The sequence below is a fragment of the Delphinus delphis genome, chromosome 2 (assembly GCF_949987515.2).
Source record: "Delphinus delphis chromosome 2, mDelDel1.2, whole genome shotgun sequence".
NCBI classification, from domain to species: Eukaryota; Metazoa; Chordata; class Mammalia; order Artiodactyla; family Delphinidae; genus Delphinus; species Delphinus delphis.
Window position 1 is genome coordinate 175,051,871 of NC_082684.1, and position 17,700 is coordinate 175,069,570.

General features: G+C 45.4%; 1 long non-coding RNA gene across 1 annotated transcript in view; it reads left to right on the plus strand.

Moving 5' to 3' along the window:
* The first annotated feature begins 508 nt into the window (after positions 1-508).
* LOC132419919 (uncharacterized) overlaps positions 509-17,700 on the plus strand; it is a 49,125-nt gene continuing 31,933 nt past the window's right edge. Inside the window, exon 1 of the long non-coding RNA XR_009518276.1 lies at positions 509-536. This is a non-coding gene — a long non-coding RNA (uncharacterized lncRNA). The remainder of the gene's footprint in view (positions 537-17,700) is intronic.

Genomic DNA, 17,700 nt, shown 5'->3' on the forward strand with positions numbered 1-17,700 from the left:
AGAACCGACTGTACCCTTATCTCCACTTTAAAGTTGAGGAAAGTGAGATTCCGAAGAGGCTGGTCCACGCTGGTAAACGTAGGACCCCAACTCAAATTCCTGGCTGAGAAGCTGGACTCCGACTGGCCCTGTGCCCCTTCCCCCGCCCCCAGGTGTTCAGCATCCTTGCGATGGGAAAGGCCAGGTGGGGGAGGAGCGCTCGGGACGCTTTCCTCACGGGTCCTTGCTCCCGGCCCCGCCCCCGGAGCAGGGGCCCCGCCCACCTGGCCGCACACCTGCCAGCGCCTCCCACGAGGAGGGAGGGCTGAGCGGCCTCTCTCCCCTCGGGCTCCTCGGCGTGCCGGGCGGGGCCTGGCGCCGGCCCGGGCCTCGGAGATGCTTCTGGAGCCCGACGGGCCTGCAGGCGAGGCTTGGCTGCGGAGAGCCGGCAGGCGGAGACAGGCTCTCGGGCAGCCCCACGGAATTCCAGGCACAGTCAGGACCCCCCACTTCTGATCAGAAGCCGGGAAGACGGTACCCTGCGGCCTGAGGCCATGGTAAGCTCCCCTAAGGGGAGAGTCAGACGCCGGCCCCTCCCGGCCACTCGTCCTGGATCTAGCTCTTCACCCTCCTTTGAGGGCTCTGTCAGGACCCCGCTTCCCTTTGACAGCTGAGCGCACACTTCCTGGGCCTCCAGGGAACCCCCTACCCCTGCCATCCGCAAGACCCTCTGTGTCGTCAGGCTCAGTGCCCTGTGCTTTCCATGCTCCTTTGGTAATGAACCGTGTCCCCTTTGTGATGACTGGGCTCCCGCGTACAGGCAGATTCCGGTTACGCACGAGCTGTGTTCTCAGGTCAGTTGTAAGCGGGCCGCTGCAATCAGAACGCGTGTTCCCGTAGAAGCTCTTAGGATGGAGGGTGGGGCCCCAGGTGAACGTCTACAGGCCTGACAACCCATAACGCGGCCGAGCGGGGCCAGAGTGGGGCTCTGAGCGCCGGGGCGCGCAGGACGGGGAGAGGAAAAGAGTTGCTTCTGCCTGAGCGCAAGAGCAGCTGTCAGAAGAAACCCAAAGCATTGGAAGGGGAGGATGGAAGTGCTTCCATCTCTCCTGCATCATCTTCCCGTTTTCTGTTACCCTCCGCGGCCCCGGGCCAGTTTTGACACATTTTCTGAAGAAGTGAAATGAGAAGCGGGTCGGGAGTTGTCTTCAAGCAGGCCTTTAGCTACCACGTTGAAGGGGCTTTCGATTTTTTTCCCTTTGCGTCGTAACGGACAGACTTGGGGGGGAGACAGATTTAGATTCAAATATCTGAAGGAAGTTTACTGTTTTTTTTTAAAACTGAAGTATAGTTGATTTACAATATTATGTTAGTTTCAGGTATACAACAAAGTATGTGTATATATTTTTTCCAGATTGTTTTCCATTATAGGTTATTACCAGATATTGAATATAGTTCCCTGTGCTCTACAGAAAATCCTTGTTGTTTATGTATTTGATGTACAATATTTACCTTGTATGTGTTAATCTCTTCTCCTAGTTTAGCCCTCCCTACCTTCCCTTCCCCTTGGGTAGCCATCAGTTCATTTTCTATGTCTGTGAGTCTGTTTCTGTTTTGTATGTAGATTCATTTCTATTATTTTTTAGATTCCACATGTAAGTGACTTCATAGAATTGTCTTTGTCTGATTTAGTTCACTTATTATGATGATCTCTAGGTCCATCCATGTTGCTGCAAGTGGCATTATTTCATTCTCTTTTATGGCTGAGTAACATTCCATTGTATAAATATACCACATCTTCTTAAACCAATTGTCTGTTTTGGTTTTTTTAAATAATTTTTTTAAAATTTATTTTATTTTTAGCTGCATTGGGTCTTTGTTGCTGCGCGCGGGCTTTCTCTAGTTGAGGCGAGCGGGGGCTACTCTTCGCTGCGGTGTGCGGGCTTCTCATTGCGGTGGCTTCTCTTGTTGCGGAGCACAGGCTTTAGGCGTGCGGGCTTCAGTAGTTGTAGCACGCGGGCTCAGTAGTTGTGGCTCGAGGGTTCTAGAGCACAGGCTCAGTAGTTGTGGCTCACGGGCTTAGTTGCTCCACGGCATGTGGGATCTTCCTGGACCAGGGCTCAAACCCATGTCCCCTGTTTTGGCAGGTGGATTCTTAACCACTGCACCACCAGGGAAGCCCAAACCAATTGTCTGTTGATGGACACTTAGGTTGGTCCCTTGTACTGGTTACTGTAAATAGTGCAGCTATGAACATTGGAGTGCACATATTTTTCCAAATTAGAGTTTTCACCTTTTCTGGATATGTGCCCAGGAGTGGGATTGCTGGATCATAGGGTAGCTCTATTTTTAGGTTTTGAAGGAACCTCCACACTGTTCTCCATAGTGGCTGCACCAATTTACACTCCCAACAACAGTGCAAGAGGGTTCCCTTTTCTCCACACCCTCTCCAGCATTTATTGTTTGTAGACTTTTTCATGATGACCACTCTGACTAGAGTGAGGTAATACTTCATTGTGGTTTTGATTTGCATTTCTCTCATAATTAGTGATGTTGACCATCTTTTCATGTGGCTGTTGACCATCTGTATGCCTTCTTTGGAGAGATGTCTATTTAGGTCTTCTGCCCATTTATTGATTGGGTGTTTTTTTTTTAATTGACTTGTATGAGCTGTTTGTATATTTTGGAAATTAATCCCTTGTCGGTTGCATCATTTGTAAATATTTTCTCCCATTCTGTAGGTTGTCTTTTTGTTTTGTTTACGGTTTCCTTTGCTGTGCAAAAGCTTTTAAGTTTGATTACGTCCCATTTGTTTGTTTCTGCTTTTATTTCTGTTGCCTTGGGAGACTGATCTAAGAAAATATTGCTACAATTTATGACTGAGAATGTTTTGCCTGTGTTCTCTTTTAGGAGTTTTATGGTGTCATGTCTTATATTTAGGTCTTTAAATCATTTTGAGTTTATTTTTGTATGTGGTGTGAGGGAGTGTTCTAACTTCATTGATTTACGTGTGGCTGTCCAGCTCTCCCAACAGCACTTGCTGAAGAGACTGTCTTTCCTCTGTTGTATATTCTTGCCTCCTTTGTTGAAGATTAATTGACTGTAGGTGTGTGGGTTTATTTCTGGGCTCTCCATTCTGTTCCATTGATCCATATGTCTCTTTTTGTGCCAGTACCACACTGTTTTGATGACTGTGGCTTTGTAGTATTGTCCGCAGTCTGGAAGGGTTATGCCTCCAGCTTTGTTCTTTTCCCTCAAGATTGCTTTGGCAATTCTGAGTCTTTTGTGGTTCCATATAAATTTTAGGATTATGTGTTCTGGTTCTGTGAAAAATGTCATGGGTATTTTGATAAGGATTGCATGAAATCTGTAGATTGCTTTGGGTAGTATGGCCATTTAAACAATGTTAATTCTAAATATATGAAGGAATTTTAAATGACCCCCAAACTGTTGGAGAACAGCATGGGCTTCCTTCAAAGACGGCGATGCGTCCCTCATGGCTGCATGTTTGGGAGGTGCTGGAGGCTGAGGGTCATCAGTTGGTCAGAAAGTGAAAGCAGTGAGGGAATGTTTTGGTTGATGGGATGTTTTGGTTGACCCACGTGGTTTAAAAAGTTTGAGCCAACATTAAAGTTTGGGAGCTTATACATAAAATATCAGATTTCTGGTGTCTGCTGAAAAATTAGAAGATCTGCCAACATGAAGCCCTCTTTTCTGCATGTTGACCAAGCAGCCAGAGCTAGTGGTCTCTTTCCCTTGACCCCAGGCTGCGTCCTCTAATTCCTCAAAGTCTTTCCTACTCCGGCAGTGCATCCTCTTGACCAGGTCGGTTTAGCTCATTTCCATAGCCTGCCTGGCTAGTGCAGGCCTTGGATTTGACACCCCTGCTGTAGAGCTTCCACTACAGCACCCGCTCAGCCTTACTAGCCCTGCTTTCTAACGGGAACTGCCCACCCAGAGCCCCTGCGGCCAAGATGGCTGTGTTTTGTGTTATGTTCCACCATTTTGGACTGAGCAGTTTGGGTTGACACTGGATCCCAGGGCTATCAATTCACTGACTGATAGTGACACGTAATTACGTCCATCATGGGGCCTGGCGTGGGAAAGTGTGCTGAGCCAATCAAACTTTCCCTCTCAGCTTTCAAAACTGAGAAGTACAGTGTGAACCAGAAAGTTGGCAACGGTTTGATGTCAGGGAGAGGCCAGAGAAGTCACAGAGGGCCACGAGTAAGCTGAAAGTGGGAGGCGGTGGGAAGAAGGGGTTGGTTTTGGGAGGGATGGGAGGGAGTGTATGGCCTGAGAGTCAAGTCTAGTCACTGGTCCCCAGAGCTGTCTTGGTTCCTTAGAGGTTTTCAGCTTCAGACCCAGTTGATGTGTTTTTCTATAATAAGCTCCTTAATCAAATGTAAATCAAATATAGTTGATTTACAATGTTGTGTTAATTTCTGCTGTACAGCAAAGTGATTCAGTTATACATATATGTACATTCTTTTTTATATTCTTTTCCATTATGGTTTATCTCAGGATACTGAATATAGTTCCCTGTGCTTTACAGTAGGACCTTGTTGTTGATCCATCCTATAGATACTAGTTTGCATCTGCTAATCCCACACTCCCACTCCATCCCTCCCCACACCCCCTCCCCCTTGGCAACCACAATTCTGTTCTCTATGTCCATGAGTCTGTTTCTGTTTCTGTTTCGTAGATAGGTTCGCTTGTATCATATTTTAGATTCCACATATAAGTGATATCATGTGGCATTTGTCTACTTCCTCTCCTTTTGCGTCTGCAGCAAAGATATGCATACGATTTTCAAGGCATAAACATGCAAGCATCTTAAGATCTAATTTTATTGCATTATCATATTCCCAACAAGAAAAAAAAAGCGTGTAGGTAAAGCTGCTTGTTATATACGTCTGTCAGCCCTAATCAGACAAACCCCGCTTAAGTGATAGAAAACTATTCAGAGGTTGTCATCATTCTTGTGAACCTGAAGAATATTTAACTTGTTGATTAAGTGCTTAACATTACAAATGAATGCAAAACTGCCTGTCAGTTCTGGTGTGATTATTTTGGAAATGGTGTAAGTGTTCAGGTTGCCGTGACAATGAATGACCTCTGGGATATTTCAGGCTGCCGTGTTGCATCACCTTTTCTGTGGAGTTGCCGTGCGGGTTCCAGGGAGAAGAAAAGAATGATGCGTATTATAATTCATCATAAAGTCGCTGATTTGTCTTCTTTAAGCAACTGCTGTTGAAATGAGATGACGAAGAACTTCAGGCTGTAGCTGCCCCAGCGAAGGGAGCTGAGGAAGGGTAAAGACAGCGTGTCACTGGGGAAAGCTGCCAGCTATGGTGGCGTCTCCCTGGCACCAGCCGAACAATCTGAAACCTGAACAGCCACGTCGATGGGGGACACACAGAGACAGAACAGCTGGGGAACTGAACGAACTTTCCACTTGGTAGCCTAGTCGCTTGGCGTCATAGAGATTAAGATTTTACTGATCTCACTGGACAATTGTTCAAACCTTTGCCACGCTCTGTTTTCGCAGATACTCGTTTCGCGTTCCCAGGGAAAAAAAAATCCACACCTGCTTAATCATTTCAAACACAATAGATAGAGGGCATTTATTACAAATTAGTGAAAAAAGCGGTCTCCCATTTTTTGCTAGAATTTCAAAGGTTTCCTCTGTCAGAAAACCATGGCTTGGCAATTTCTAAGGATAAAGACAAATTAAAAGGAAAAACTGTCTGAGAGAGAACAAGTTTTTTTCTCTTTTTACATTTATTTTTAATTTACGTAAAGTGCAATACAGTAAAGTTTGCCCTTTGTGGTGTACAGTTGTGTGGGTTTTGACAACTGCATATGCCCACCTATTGTGTTTCCCCGAGCAAACTCATATGGGAAGAGTTCTACCAGTCCCAGATTCCCTTTGGAGGAGTAGCCCTTCCCTCCACCCCCACCGCTGCCAGCAGTGATCTGTCCTCTGCCTTTATAGTTTTGCCTTTTCCAGAACGTTATATAAATGGAATCATACAGTGTATAGCCTTTTCGTTTATAGTAACTTAATTTATTAACTTACTTTTGCTAAAGTTCTACCCGATATAATGTTCTGTGCAGAGAGAAGAAAAGTGGGAAAAATATTTGGGGGGCTGGGGGAATCTTGGAAGACAAGAACGAGGAAGTGGGGAAGTGGCCACCAGCCTCACCCACAGAATTATCTTCATCTGTGCAAAGAATGTGTCTTCAAGGAGGTGAGAACCCACGGCAAAGATTTGGACACCCCAACTTAGCTCCTGTGCAGAGCTCAAAGGAAGAACCCGTGGGCTTAGCCTTTGGCTGTCTGTAACTGCTGGGATCTGACCCAGGGCTGGGTAATTAACATGTGTAATTAGCTCCTGTCTGGTTATGAGGGCAGTTGTGGTGTAGGCAGCATCAGGCTGGTGGAGAAAAGCGCAAATGAGCTCTGCAGTTGTGCTCCGGAGGGGCCGCCCTTGTTATGCTTTATCAGCACAGCAGCTGGATTAGCCCCGCATTCAGTTTGCTTTGCCTCATTACGATAATTGCCTTGTGAACAATGGCATGTTTCAGCGTGCTCCTCCTTACCAGGGGACAGGGTTCGTTTGTACAAGTGAACCTGCTGGCGGGAGGGGCAGCTGGCTGGGCTAATATGTGGGTCTTGAGGTTGATATTAATTTTTTTTTCTTTTTTAAGAAAGCATTTGAATTCAGGGCTGAGTTTGGGAAGGTGAGTTTATATCAGAACTATGTTCAGCCCTCCAGTCATGCGATGCACACTGGTTGCCTTCCTGTTGGGAATAACGTGGTCAGTTGCACGATGTCCGGGGTCTGGGGCTCAGGTTCCGACTCTTGCATGCATGTGCTAGATGGCTTTAATCCCTCTGCTCTGTAGTCCTGAATTTTTATTTCTATTTATTTAAAACTTTTTTTCCATTGAGGTATAGTTAATTTACAATGTTGTGTTAGTTTCAGTGTACAGCAAAGTGATTCAGTTACACACACATATATAAATATATGTTCTTTTTTCATATTCTCTTCGTTATACGTTATTACAAGACATTAGAGTTCCCTGTGCTGTACAGTAGGTCCTTGTTGTTTATCTATTTTATATATAGCAGTGTGTGTCTATTAATCCTGAAATCCTGATTTATCTCCGCCCTCACCCCCTCACTATCCCCTTTGGTAACCATAAGTTTGTGTTCTATGTCTGTGAGTCAATTTCTGTTTTGTAAACAAGTCCATTTATGATAATTAAGTTTTAAAAATCAAGTTAGATCTGCTCTACTAGAGATTCTTGGAAGGCTCGCTATACATCTAGGCCCTGTGCTGGGTGTATCCACACACTCACATACGATTAGCCCCATTTTTCAGAGGAAGAGATCTATGTTCCAAGGATTCCCTTCCAGCTTTTCTGCCCCTCAAGGTTTCCCCCGTGTTTGTGGTCTCTTGATGATACTGCCCTTTCAGGAGCTTTGAGAGACACCCTACAAGATGGTCACCGTGGTGACCAGCTTCTACTCAGAGGTGATGACACCTTCACAGGAGTCATACACTATATTTTGTCAAAATCCATCCTCCCAGGACACCTTCTGAGAGCTTCACAGCCACCCTGTGAAGTAGACTAAGGGCAGGGAAGCCACATCCCTTGAGCTTCTTAGAGCCTCCTTAGAATGGCCGCTGCCCCAGCCTCTCCATGGGATCCTCCAGCTGTGGCTTGCAAGGAGGTTTAGGAAAGACGGCCGAGCCCTCCACCATCCTAACACACAAGGGAGTGGTCCCACCTCAGACTCTTTCGAGGGGACCTTGATCCTCACAGCAGTGAGTGAGCCACTGCCTGGGGGTGTGCTGTCCTGTGGCCCCAGCAGTGTCTGAAGCCCCCGTTAGTCTCTTTGCAAGTGGTTATTTCATGAAGACTGTGTGTGTGTGTGTGTGTGTGTGTGTGTGTGTGTGTGTGTGTGTGTGTATGTGTGTGTGTGTGTGTGTAAAGTGGGAGGGAAGGTGCAAGAAAAGGGGAAAGACAGTGTGGTCTGTTCCTTGGAAAGTTTTTTGGGAAACAAAACCATGGTCATCTCAAACATGGTGACATTGGTCCTTAGGATGGACACATCCCCACTGGGCCTGATCCTTGTAGGAGTGGTGGGGCTAACCTGGCAGGAGACAAAAAGCACAGGGTCTGGGGTCAGGGAACTGTGGCCTCAGTTTCCAGCTTCCACTTACCTGAGCAAGACCCTGAGCAAGTTTCTGTGAGCCTCAGCTTCCCCATCTGTGAAATGGAGCGTGGTATGAATACTCTCGTAGGGTTAGTGTGATAAATAAAATCACACCCCTAAAGCTAGTCAGCTGAAGACCATTTGACTCCAAAATCCACGCTCTTAGGCACTAGATGGATACGAATGGTTTCGTGTAAGTGTATTAGACAGATGACCCTGTGTGCGCATGGGTTTCTATGACGGTGAGCTCAGCTGAGAACGAAATCCATCGAAGTTTTTTCAGTTCTGAGGGGCCGAGGGTAAAGCCAGGAGGCAGCATGTGGGTGTGTAAGCGTTGTTAAAAACTGCTAATAAGCATTTCGAGTACAAGACAGCATCTTGGCTTCAACGTGGCTTCCACTTAGTAGGGCCGAGAGAGAGGTGGTCTTTTGGAGCTTTGTGACTAAGTGGTTTCTACCCAACCTCAGGCAGCAAACGGTGAGCATGTAGTGATCTGGACTGAGTATAAAAGCCTGATTATGGAGGGATTATGTGGCCTGGTTCCAGCCAGCTATTATCTAGTGGGTTTATTTATGGTTAGTCAAGTGAGAATGACAACACAGACAGCCACCCTGGGTGCGATATTATGTGAGCAGCGTGGTGTGATCCGAAACCACGTGGGCACCTCCCATCCCTCGGCTACACTGCAATGAAGTGACCTAGCAATAAACAACCACAAACAACGTACACGTCCTCCCTAAGCCGTTACCCCCACGCCTGCCAACAAAACCCCTAAACCGTGGGTTTTCAATACCTGTTTGTAAGAAACCTGCCAGGTGCTCTTTTAAAAAAGAATATTAAAAAATTACCTAAGTTATATGTGTTTATTATAGAAAAATGGGAAAATACTGTTAAGAAAAGGAACTATAATAATAGTCACCTTTAAGCCCCCTCCCCCTCCCCGCGAGGTAGCCGTGGCTAACATTTCGGTGTGTGTCACTTCGGGATCTTTGAAATGTACGTGCACACGTACGCAGCACGTGGAGAGCCACGTGCGTACGTTTGTTTATCAGAATGCGTTTGCTCCACACACACGGTTTAGAAGCTGAGTGCTTCACGTACTATCTCATGGATGTTTCCCAAGTTAGGAAGTCTTTGAGGTCCTGTGTCTCTTTATAAGGGGAGCTCCCTCCAACATTAGACATCGATCGTGTCCCTACAGAGCGTAGGCTTCCCGGCCCCCAAGTCTACCCTTTGGGTGGAGTGTGAATTCAGGGAGCTTGCGTTGGCTCTTGGAGCCCCACGTGCAAGAAGTCAGCTTCCACAGACACTGAATCAGAACCAGGGCTCTCGTGGCTGCCTCCTAAAAGTGGACTGGTCAGCTCAGCCTGCAGACACCCTGGGCCACATGTGCACATTTGCAATCCAAATAAGGCATCAGACCCTGAGCAGAGAATGGGCAGCATAGCCTGCGAGGCTGGGAGATGCTTCTCTGTCACTTCTTTGGCAAGGGACCCGGTCTTCTTACCTCCGACCTACCACAAACCTGCAGCTCTATTCCCTCCGCGGGAAACCTCCAGCCTGTGGACCCAACTCGAGCGCGACTTACTAGCAACCTCTGTGTTCCTTTGCTCTTTTAATTGAAGTATAGTTGATTTACAATATTATGTTAGTGTCAGGTGTACAACATAGTGATTCAGTATTTTTGCCGATTATACTCCATTACAGATTATTACAAGATAATGGGTATAATTCCCTGTGCTGTAAACATATCCCTATAGCTTATTTATTTTATACAGAGTAGTTTGCGCCTCTTAATCCCCTACCCCATCCTGGCCCTCCCCCTTTCCCTCTCCCCACCGGTAGCCACAAGGTTGTTTTCTGTATCTATCAGATTATTTCTGTTTTGCATATATTCATTTGTATTATTTTTTAGATTCCATATGTAGTAATGTCATACAGTATTTGTCTGGCTTACTTCACTAAGCATAATAATATTCTCCGGGTCCATCCATGTTGCTGCAAATGGCACTACTTCATTCCTTTTTATGGCGGAGTCGTATTCCATTGTGTATATGCACCACATCTTCTTTGTCCATTCGTCTGCTGATGGGCATTTAGGTTGCTTCCACGTCTTGCCTATTGTAAATAGTGCTGCAGTGAACATTGGGGTGCATGTATCTTTTGAATTACGGTTTTCTCAGGGTATATGCCCAGGAGTGGGAGTGCTGGGTCATAGGGTAGTTCTAGTTTTAGTTTTCTGAGGAACCTCCATACTGTTCTCCACAGTGGGCTGCACCAACTTACATTCCCCCCAACGGTGCAGCAGGGTTCCCTTTTCTCCACGGCCTCTCCAGTGCTTGATATCTGTAGACTTTCTGATGTGAATTCCTCTGCTCTCGAGGGCTTTCGTGCCAGGTCAGACGAGTGAGTCTTGGTGCCTTGATTCTGACACGAGCTAATCCTTGAGGTTCAGTAGAAGAAGGTTCTGATGTCATTTCGAAAGGAAATGGATGGAATTAACCACAAGTTATCAACCTGCAAAACCTAGAGATTTCAAAAGTTCTCGCCAGCAGGTAAGGGTGGACTGTTTCTTAGGTGTGGGCTGTCTTCCTGGCTCCTTGCAGGGGTTCCTCCAGCCTCCCCTGGGGTTGGGCGGGGGGCTGCCCCTCAGCCTGCCGCTGAGCCCCAGCGGTGGGCGGGGCTGTTCCCTGCTGCCACCTGGCCGTGTGCTCAGGGCTCTCGGTGGCAAGGGATGCTCGGCCGCAGCCGCTGAGGCCTGAGGAGGAAAGAATATACCGGGGGCTTCGTGCACTGGAGCCCCGGGAAGGACGGTGGTGTGGGTAGGCCCCAGGTGGCCTCGGGGCTGGGGGCCCGCGGCCCGCCTCCTGCCTCCGCTGTTCCCCGAGGGCCCATTTCATTCTCTCCGCGAGAGCATCTCTGTAGCTTCTGCCAACAGGGCCCTCGGGGCTGGGGAGGGGTGTCCGGCTGGCCTGGTTGGGGTCCCACAGCCCCGGCGGGTGGGCACGGGTACCGTGACAGCAGCCCCTCTACCGCCTCGTGGATGGAATGCAGGGAAGGGTCACCGAAAGGCAGTGGCCCTTTCTCAGAAGCGGGCAGATATAAAAGGAGACAGACTCAAGCCTTCCCATCCAGCTTTATTTTTCAGCTTGTGAGACAAAAGCCGCCCTCACCCTGGTCTCTCCTGGGTCCCCTTCATCCCCTGACCACCTCTGGTCACTTGCTCTTGCCTATGCTGGTTCCCAGGCCCAAAGGCCTCCTCCCCTCCCCGTTTATGCAAATCCCGCCCGGTACCCGAGGGCTGCATCTCATCAGGCAGTCAGTTCTCCCCCACCTCTTGCAGCCTCTGTGTGTCTCCTTGCCCCACTTGGAGAGACAAAGTGCCTCGCGTTCTGTTCCTTCTCCTGTTTCCCGAGCCCGTCTCATCTGCACGGCCCTCGCTTGGCCCCTTGCAGGGAGAGCTGACCCCTTTCCAGCTCTGCTTCCTCGTTTCCACGACAACTTTAGCCCGTCTCACTCTGGGAGCTCTTCCGCTTCTCCTGCACACTCGCCCCTGGCATCCATCCTCCCCACCGGCCACCTCTTAGGTTTTATCTCACTCGACCTTTCAGAAGTTCAAGTTTTCAATGAAAAGCTAACCATTCTTTCTGCCTTAAACACTCTCTTCTCTGGGATTTCATGACACCAAGCTCTCTTGTTTCTCCCCACTTCAGATACTCCTAACTCAGTCTTTTTAATTTTTTTTTTTTTTTTTTTTTTTTTTTTTTTGCGGTACGTGGGCCTCTCACTGTTGTGGCCTCTCCCGTTGTGGAGCACAGGGTCCTGACGCGCAGGCTCAGCGGCCATGGCTCACGGGCCCAGCCGCTCTGCGGCATGTGGGATCTTCCTGGACCAGGGCACGAACCCGTGTCCCCTGCATTGGCAGGCGGACTCTCAACCACTGCGCCACCAGGGAAGCCCAGTCTTTTTAATTTTTAAAAATATTTTATTGGAGTCTAGTGGATTTACAATGTCGTTTTAGTTTCAGGTGGACAGCAAAGTGATTCAGTTATACATATACATCTATTCCTTCTTTTTTAGATTCTTTTCTCACATCCGTTGTCACAGAATACTGAGCAGAGTTCCCTGTGCTCTACAGCAGGTCCCTGTTGGTTATCTGTCTTATATATAGTAGTGTGTGTATGTTCATCCCAAGCTCCTAATTTATCCCTCCCCCGACACTTCCCCTTTGGTATCCATAAGTTTGTTTTCGATATCTGTGAGTCTGTTTCTGTTTTGTAAATAAGTTCATTTGTATCATTTTTAAAAAATTAAATTCTACGTACGAGTGATATCATATGACTAACTCGGTCTTCTTTAAAAAAAATCAGATTCCTTGTCTTCTATGACCAAGGCTTCTGCCCTCTTTCTGTCTCTTGCCGCATCACCGTCACCAGTTCCATGCCAATTACGTGCCCTTGACTCCCAGATTTGTACCTCACCTGCCTCTCCTGAGCTCCAGCCATATATACCCTGCTGTCCAGTTGACGACTCGACTTGTGTGTCTCACGAAGTGTTAGCGCGATAAATAAGATCGTGTGCTAAAGGTAACCAACTGATTAATGTGCCAATCTCCAAGTTCAGACGTCCAAAAATGAACTAATTCACCAGAAATTTGCCTCTTGTCCAGGCTCCCCTCTCTGAGTAATGGTGCTTCTGTGTCCCCAGCTGCTCGTGCCAGAGCCCGGTTTGACACGGTCCTCCCCTGTGCTACCCGAATCCATCACCAGGTCCCAGCTCTGAGCTGCATCCCGCTCGCCTCTTTCTCTCTGTCGCCACTGACACCTCTCATTCTTCACCACCATCCTCTCACTAAACTCTAACTCACCTGTTTTCTTCCTAGTCTCCCTTGCCATCCAGTAGCCAGGAATCTCTTCCCATCATCCCTCTGCTCCAGGGGGGAGTTATTGCTCCCAGAAGAAAATCCCAAATCCAAACCCTGTCCTATTCAGAGCTGATGAGATGCCAACCTCCTTCTCCAGCTTGATTTCCACACCGGCCTCCTGCCGACACTCCCAGCCGCACCGACAATCTTGTGTTCCTTCGGCCTCCCAGCCCCTTCGGCCCTCGGCCCCTCCCATGGCCTCTCCTATGCTCCTCAGTCTGGAACTTTCTTTCCTCACTCTTTTCCTGCATCTCTCAGGTCACAGCTTAGATCACTCCTAAGAGAGGCCGTTCCCTCCCTTCCGCAAACTAAGCTGAGACTACGTATGATTCTGTGTCACAGTACTTCTCCTTTCCTACGTAGCATTAATGACTTTTTGTTCTATGTTACTTGTGTGATTGTTTTATTATATATTACTTGTGTGTCCCACTAAACGTCCCGCTTCACGAAGGCAGGGGGTCGGTCTTGTTTCCCCAGGAACGCGGTGTCTGCGCAATAAAAAAGTACTGAATGAAGGAATGAATAAATAAATACAACTACATTTTAGTATCCCCCCAGGGACAGAGTGGTTTTTCATTGTTTTCACCCGCAGCCAAGAGTTTAATAAATACTTATTGACCTCGATACTGTATTGTGAGAAAAAAAAACAAAACACAAGAGTAGCAACAACAAGAACAAGGGAAAGAATCACAGCGTTAGAAGTCTGTGTGATGGAATGAAAGTCATGGGCTCTAATATAATTAGTCTTGGCAAATGAGGGACAGGATTACACCCACAGGATCCCTGAGTTTGTGAAATAGCAATGTGCTTAATAATGTAAGTTTATTATGTTTGGGAATAGCAGATGAATTGGACGCACATCTGGGTATCTGGCATCGTGTAGACAAAAACATCTGGATGATTGGCCAAACGCTTCAACTTAACTAATGTGTTTTGGAGCTGTGTAAACAGTCGCAGAATGACTCTGAAATTATGTTTCTTGGGAGGTGGCCACATGAATAAGTGGAGAAGGAGAGTTCTCTTTCCAGAAAGATGATGGACTAAGAGACCTGAACTCCCTCCTGTCCCAAACACACAGATGTTCTGGGTAGGTGTGACCCTTGAAAATTGCACAGCTGAGATCGTGAGTCTCTGAAACAAGGAGACTGAAAATGAGAGCAACGTGGGCCCATGAACTGACCTGGGAGTTTGTTTTCGGTCCTAGTAAACCTGGGGGCTTGGGTTTGAGTTTGTTTTCGGTCCTAGTAAACCTGGGGGCTTGGGCTTTAACACACATTTGAGGACAGGAGACAAGGTCTTGGAATCCTGAGAAAGGTCTATGTCAGGACGTTTGAAGAGCTGAACTCTCAGTGGAAAGGGGGATTAGGAGAAATCTGGCTCTTGGCACAGGGAGGAGACAAGGAAGCTGCCTCAGCTTGAGTTGAAGGAAACAGTCTCCCTAGAGAAAATTAAGCCCTGGGCTTGCCCTTGGGTTTTGGGTCCAAAACATGTCTTTACTCCACTCAGAAAACCTGCAGATATCTCTGCAAGGCTCAGGAAAACTGTGAGCAGAGAAATAAACATGCAAATCTGTCCCAGAGCGGACACCCCTGGAATGTCTACCATACTAAGTCACCCAGCAGAGGTACTCTGACAGCACTGGCCTCACTGTGCCTTCTCAGAAAATAAGCCTCATTAACGGTGAGCTCATGAGTTTAAAAAATTAGGAAACATACAGTGAAAGAATTTGCTGTGAGCAAGAGACAGCAGACACAACAAACAGCAAGATTCCAGTCCCATGAACTCAAGCTAATAAAGGCATAATCAGAGGGGGAAAAAGGTATGGTAAAGTGCTTAAAAGCATAATAGATGGAATCAAGTCCTGGAGGGAGGATCAAGATGCTGTAAGTAAGGAAGGTTTGCAAAATAATGAAATAGGCCTTCTAGAAATGTGAAACATACTCATTGAATGAAAGTCTCAGTGGATGGATGGGACCCTGAATTAGCTCACCGGAGGAGAGAATTGTTGAACTGAAGATTAGAGGCTATGACCTAGAACACAGCACAGAGATAAGATGGCAAACGTGAAAGGGAGTTTAAGATAATGAAAATGTCCAATACAAAGCTAATAAGAGTGCTGGTATGTACTCACTGGTGGTATCTCTTAGCTAATAAGACCTAAACAGAGAGAAAGAATCAGAGGAAATATTTGAGGAGAAAATAGATGATTCGGAACTGATTAAAGACATGAATCCTCAGTGGAAGAATTCCAAGAATTCCCAAGCTGGGTAATCCCACACCTAGAGACTTCCTTGAATAACCATTAAACACTAAATAAAAGGAGAAAATCTGCAAAGCAAAGAGAGATATAAGATCACATACAATGTACCAGTGATTAGAATGACAGCAGACTTCCCAATGCCAACAGCAGAGATCAGAAGAGGATAGAATGATACCTTCTTAGAGTTATACTATTAATCAAGAGTGAGGGGAAAAAATGAAAACCGTGTTAGGTAAAAATCATGTAGAGAATTTGCCACTCACAGACCTTCATTAAAAGAATGATCAAAAAATGTGTCTAAGAAGGAAGTAGATGGAAGGAAGGATAAGCATTTACTGGGTAAAAACAATAATGAAGACTTATTTGGGGACTGTTACAACGAGAAGGATTGATTCACGTGTTTCAGTGATTAGAGTGGACATCTTTGGAGGCCACTAGTCTGCCTGTCATAGTGTGCTTGGTACTTTTACTTTCAGCATCCTCGTGGGCATGTCACCGGTGGTATCTCCTTGTGGTTTTAATTTGCTTTTCCCTAGTGACCAATGATGTTGAGCACATTTTCATTTGTCTATTTGCCATTTATATATTTTCTTTTGTAAAGAGTCTGATCAACTTGTTTCCCATTTTTATTGACTTATTATCTTTTCTTCAGTGAGTTTTAAGTTTTCTTTGTATATTCTGGATTTAAGTCCAGAACAAATAAAAGTTTTATGAATATTCTTCCCAGTCTGTGGCTTGCTTTTTAATTGTTGAACACTGTCTTTTGAAAAGCAAAAGCTTTAAATTTTGATGAAGTCCAATTTTTCAAGGATTTCTTTAATGGTTCTGCTTAATTTAGCCTACCTAAAAGGTCTTAGCTTAATTCAGAGTCATAAACATTTTGCCATATGTTTTCTTCTAAAAGTTTTATAGTTTTGGGTCTATATTTAGGTCTGTGATCCGTTTGAAGTTAATTTTTGTATAAGGTGTAAGGTAAGGGTTGAGTTTCATTTTCTTGCATATGGCTATCTAATTATTCCAGCACAATTTGTTGAAAAGACTGTCTTTTCCCATTCAGTTATTTTGGTACTTTTCTCTTAAAATAATTGACCATGTACGTATGGTCTATTTTGGGAGTCCCTATTCATTTCACTGTCGATACCACACTGTCTTATTTACTAGACTTTATTAGTAAGTCTCTAAATCAAAATAGTATAATTCTTCCAACTAGTTCTTTCTCAAAATTGTCATGGCTACTCTAGATCCTTTGCATGTCCGTATAAATATTCAAATCAGCTTATAAATTTCTACCAAGAAAAACTCTTCTGGGATTTTATTGGCATTTCCTTGAATTCACAGATTAAATTCAACAGGAACTGACAGCTTAACAATATTGAGTCTTCTGATCCATGAACATGGCATATCTCTCCATTTTTTTAGGTCATCTTTAATTTCTCTTGGCAGTGTTTTGTAATTTTGGGTGCATTGGTCTTGAACGTTTGTTGTTGTTGCTGTTAAATCTCTCCCATAAAACTTTGTACACTTTTATGCCATTATAAATGGTATTGTTTTTCAACTTCAGTTTCCATCTCTAAGTTCCAGTATTTTGTATGTTGACCTTCGTTTCCAGCAGCTTTTTTGTAGATTCTTTAGGTTTTCCTCCGTAGATGATCATATTGTCTTTATGCATTTTATTTCTTTTTGTTGCTTAGTTTCTTTGGCTAGGTACTCCAATATAATGTTGAAGAGAAGTAGTAAGAGTGAATACTATTGTCTTGTTCCCAATCTTAGAGATAAAGCATTCAGTCATTAAAGGTGATCTCCATTGTAGGTTTTCATATATGTCCTTTATCAGGTGGATAAAGTTTGTGTAGAATGGGTACTGTTTCTTCCTTTAAAGTGTATTAGAGTTCACCAGTGAAGCCATCTGGGCCTGGAATTTTCTTTGTGAGAAGGGTTATAACTACAACTTTATTTAAAAACAAACAAATACTGGGCTGTTCTGCTTATCTTAGTTTTTGAGTGGGCTTTGGAAGTTTGTATATTCCAAGGAGTTTGTCTATTTGATTTAATTTGTCTACCATATTGGTGTAAAATTGTTCATAATGTTTCCTTATTGTCCACTTAATGCTGCTGGATAGCAGTGGCTTCTCTTTCATTCTTGATCTTGGTAATTTATCTTTTTTTTTCTGACCACTTTGGCTAAATAATTGCCAATTTATCGAGCTTTTAAAATGACCAGCTTTTGACTTTGTTTTTCTTAATTGTTTTTAAGTTTCCTTTTTATTTCTATTTCATTGATGTTTGCTTTTTATTACTTCTTTCCTT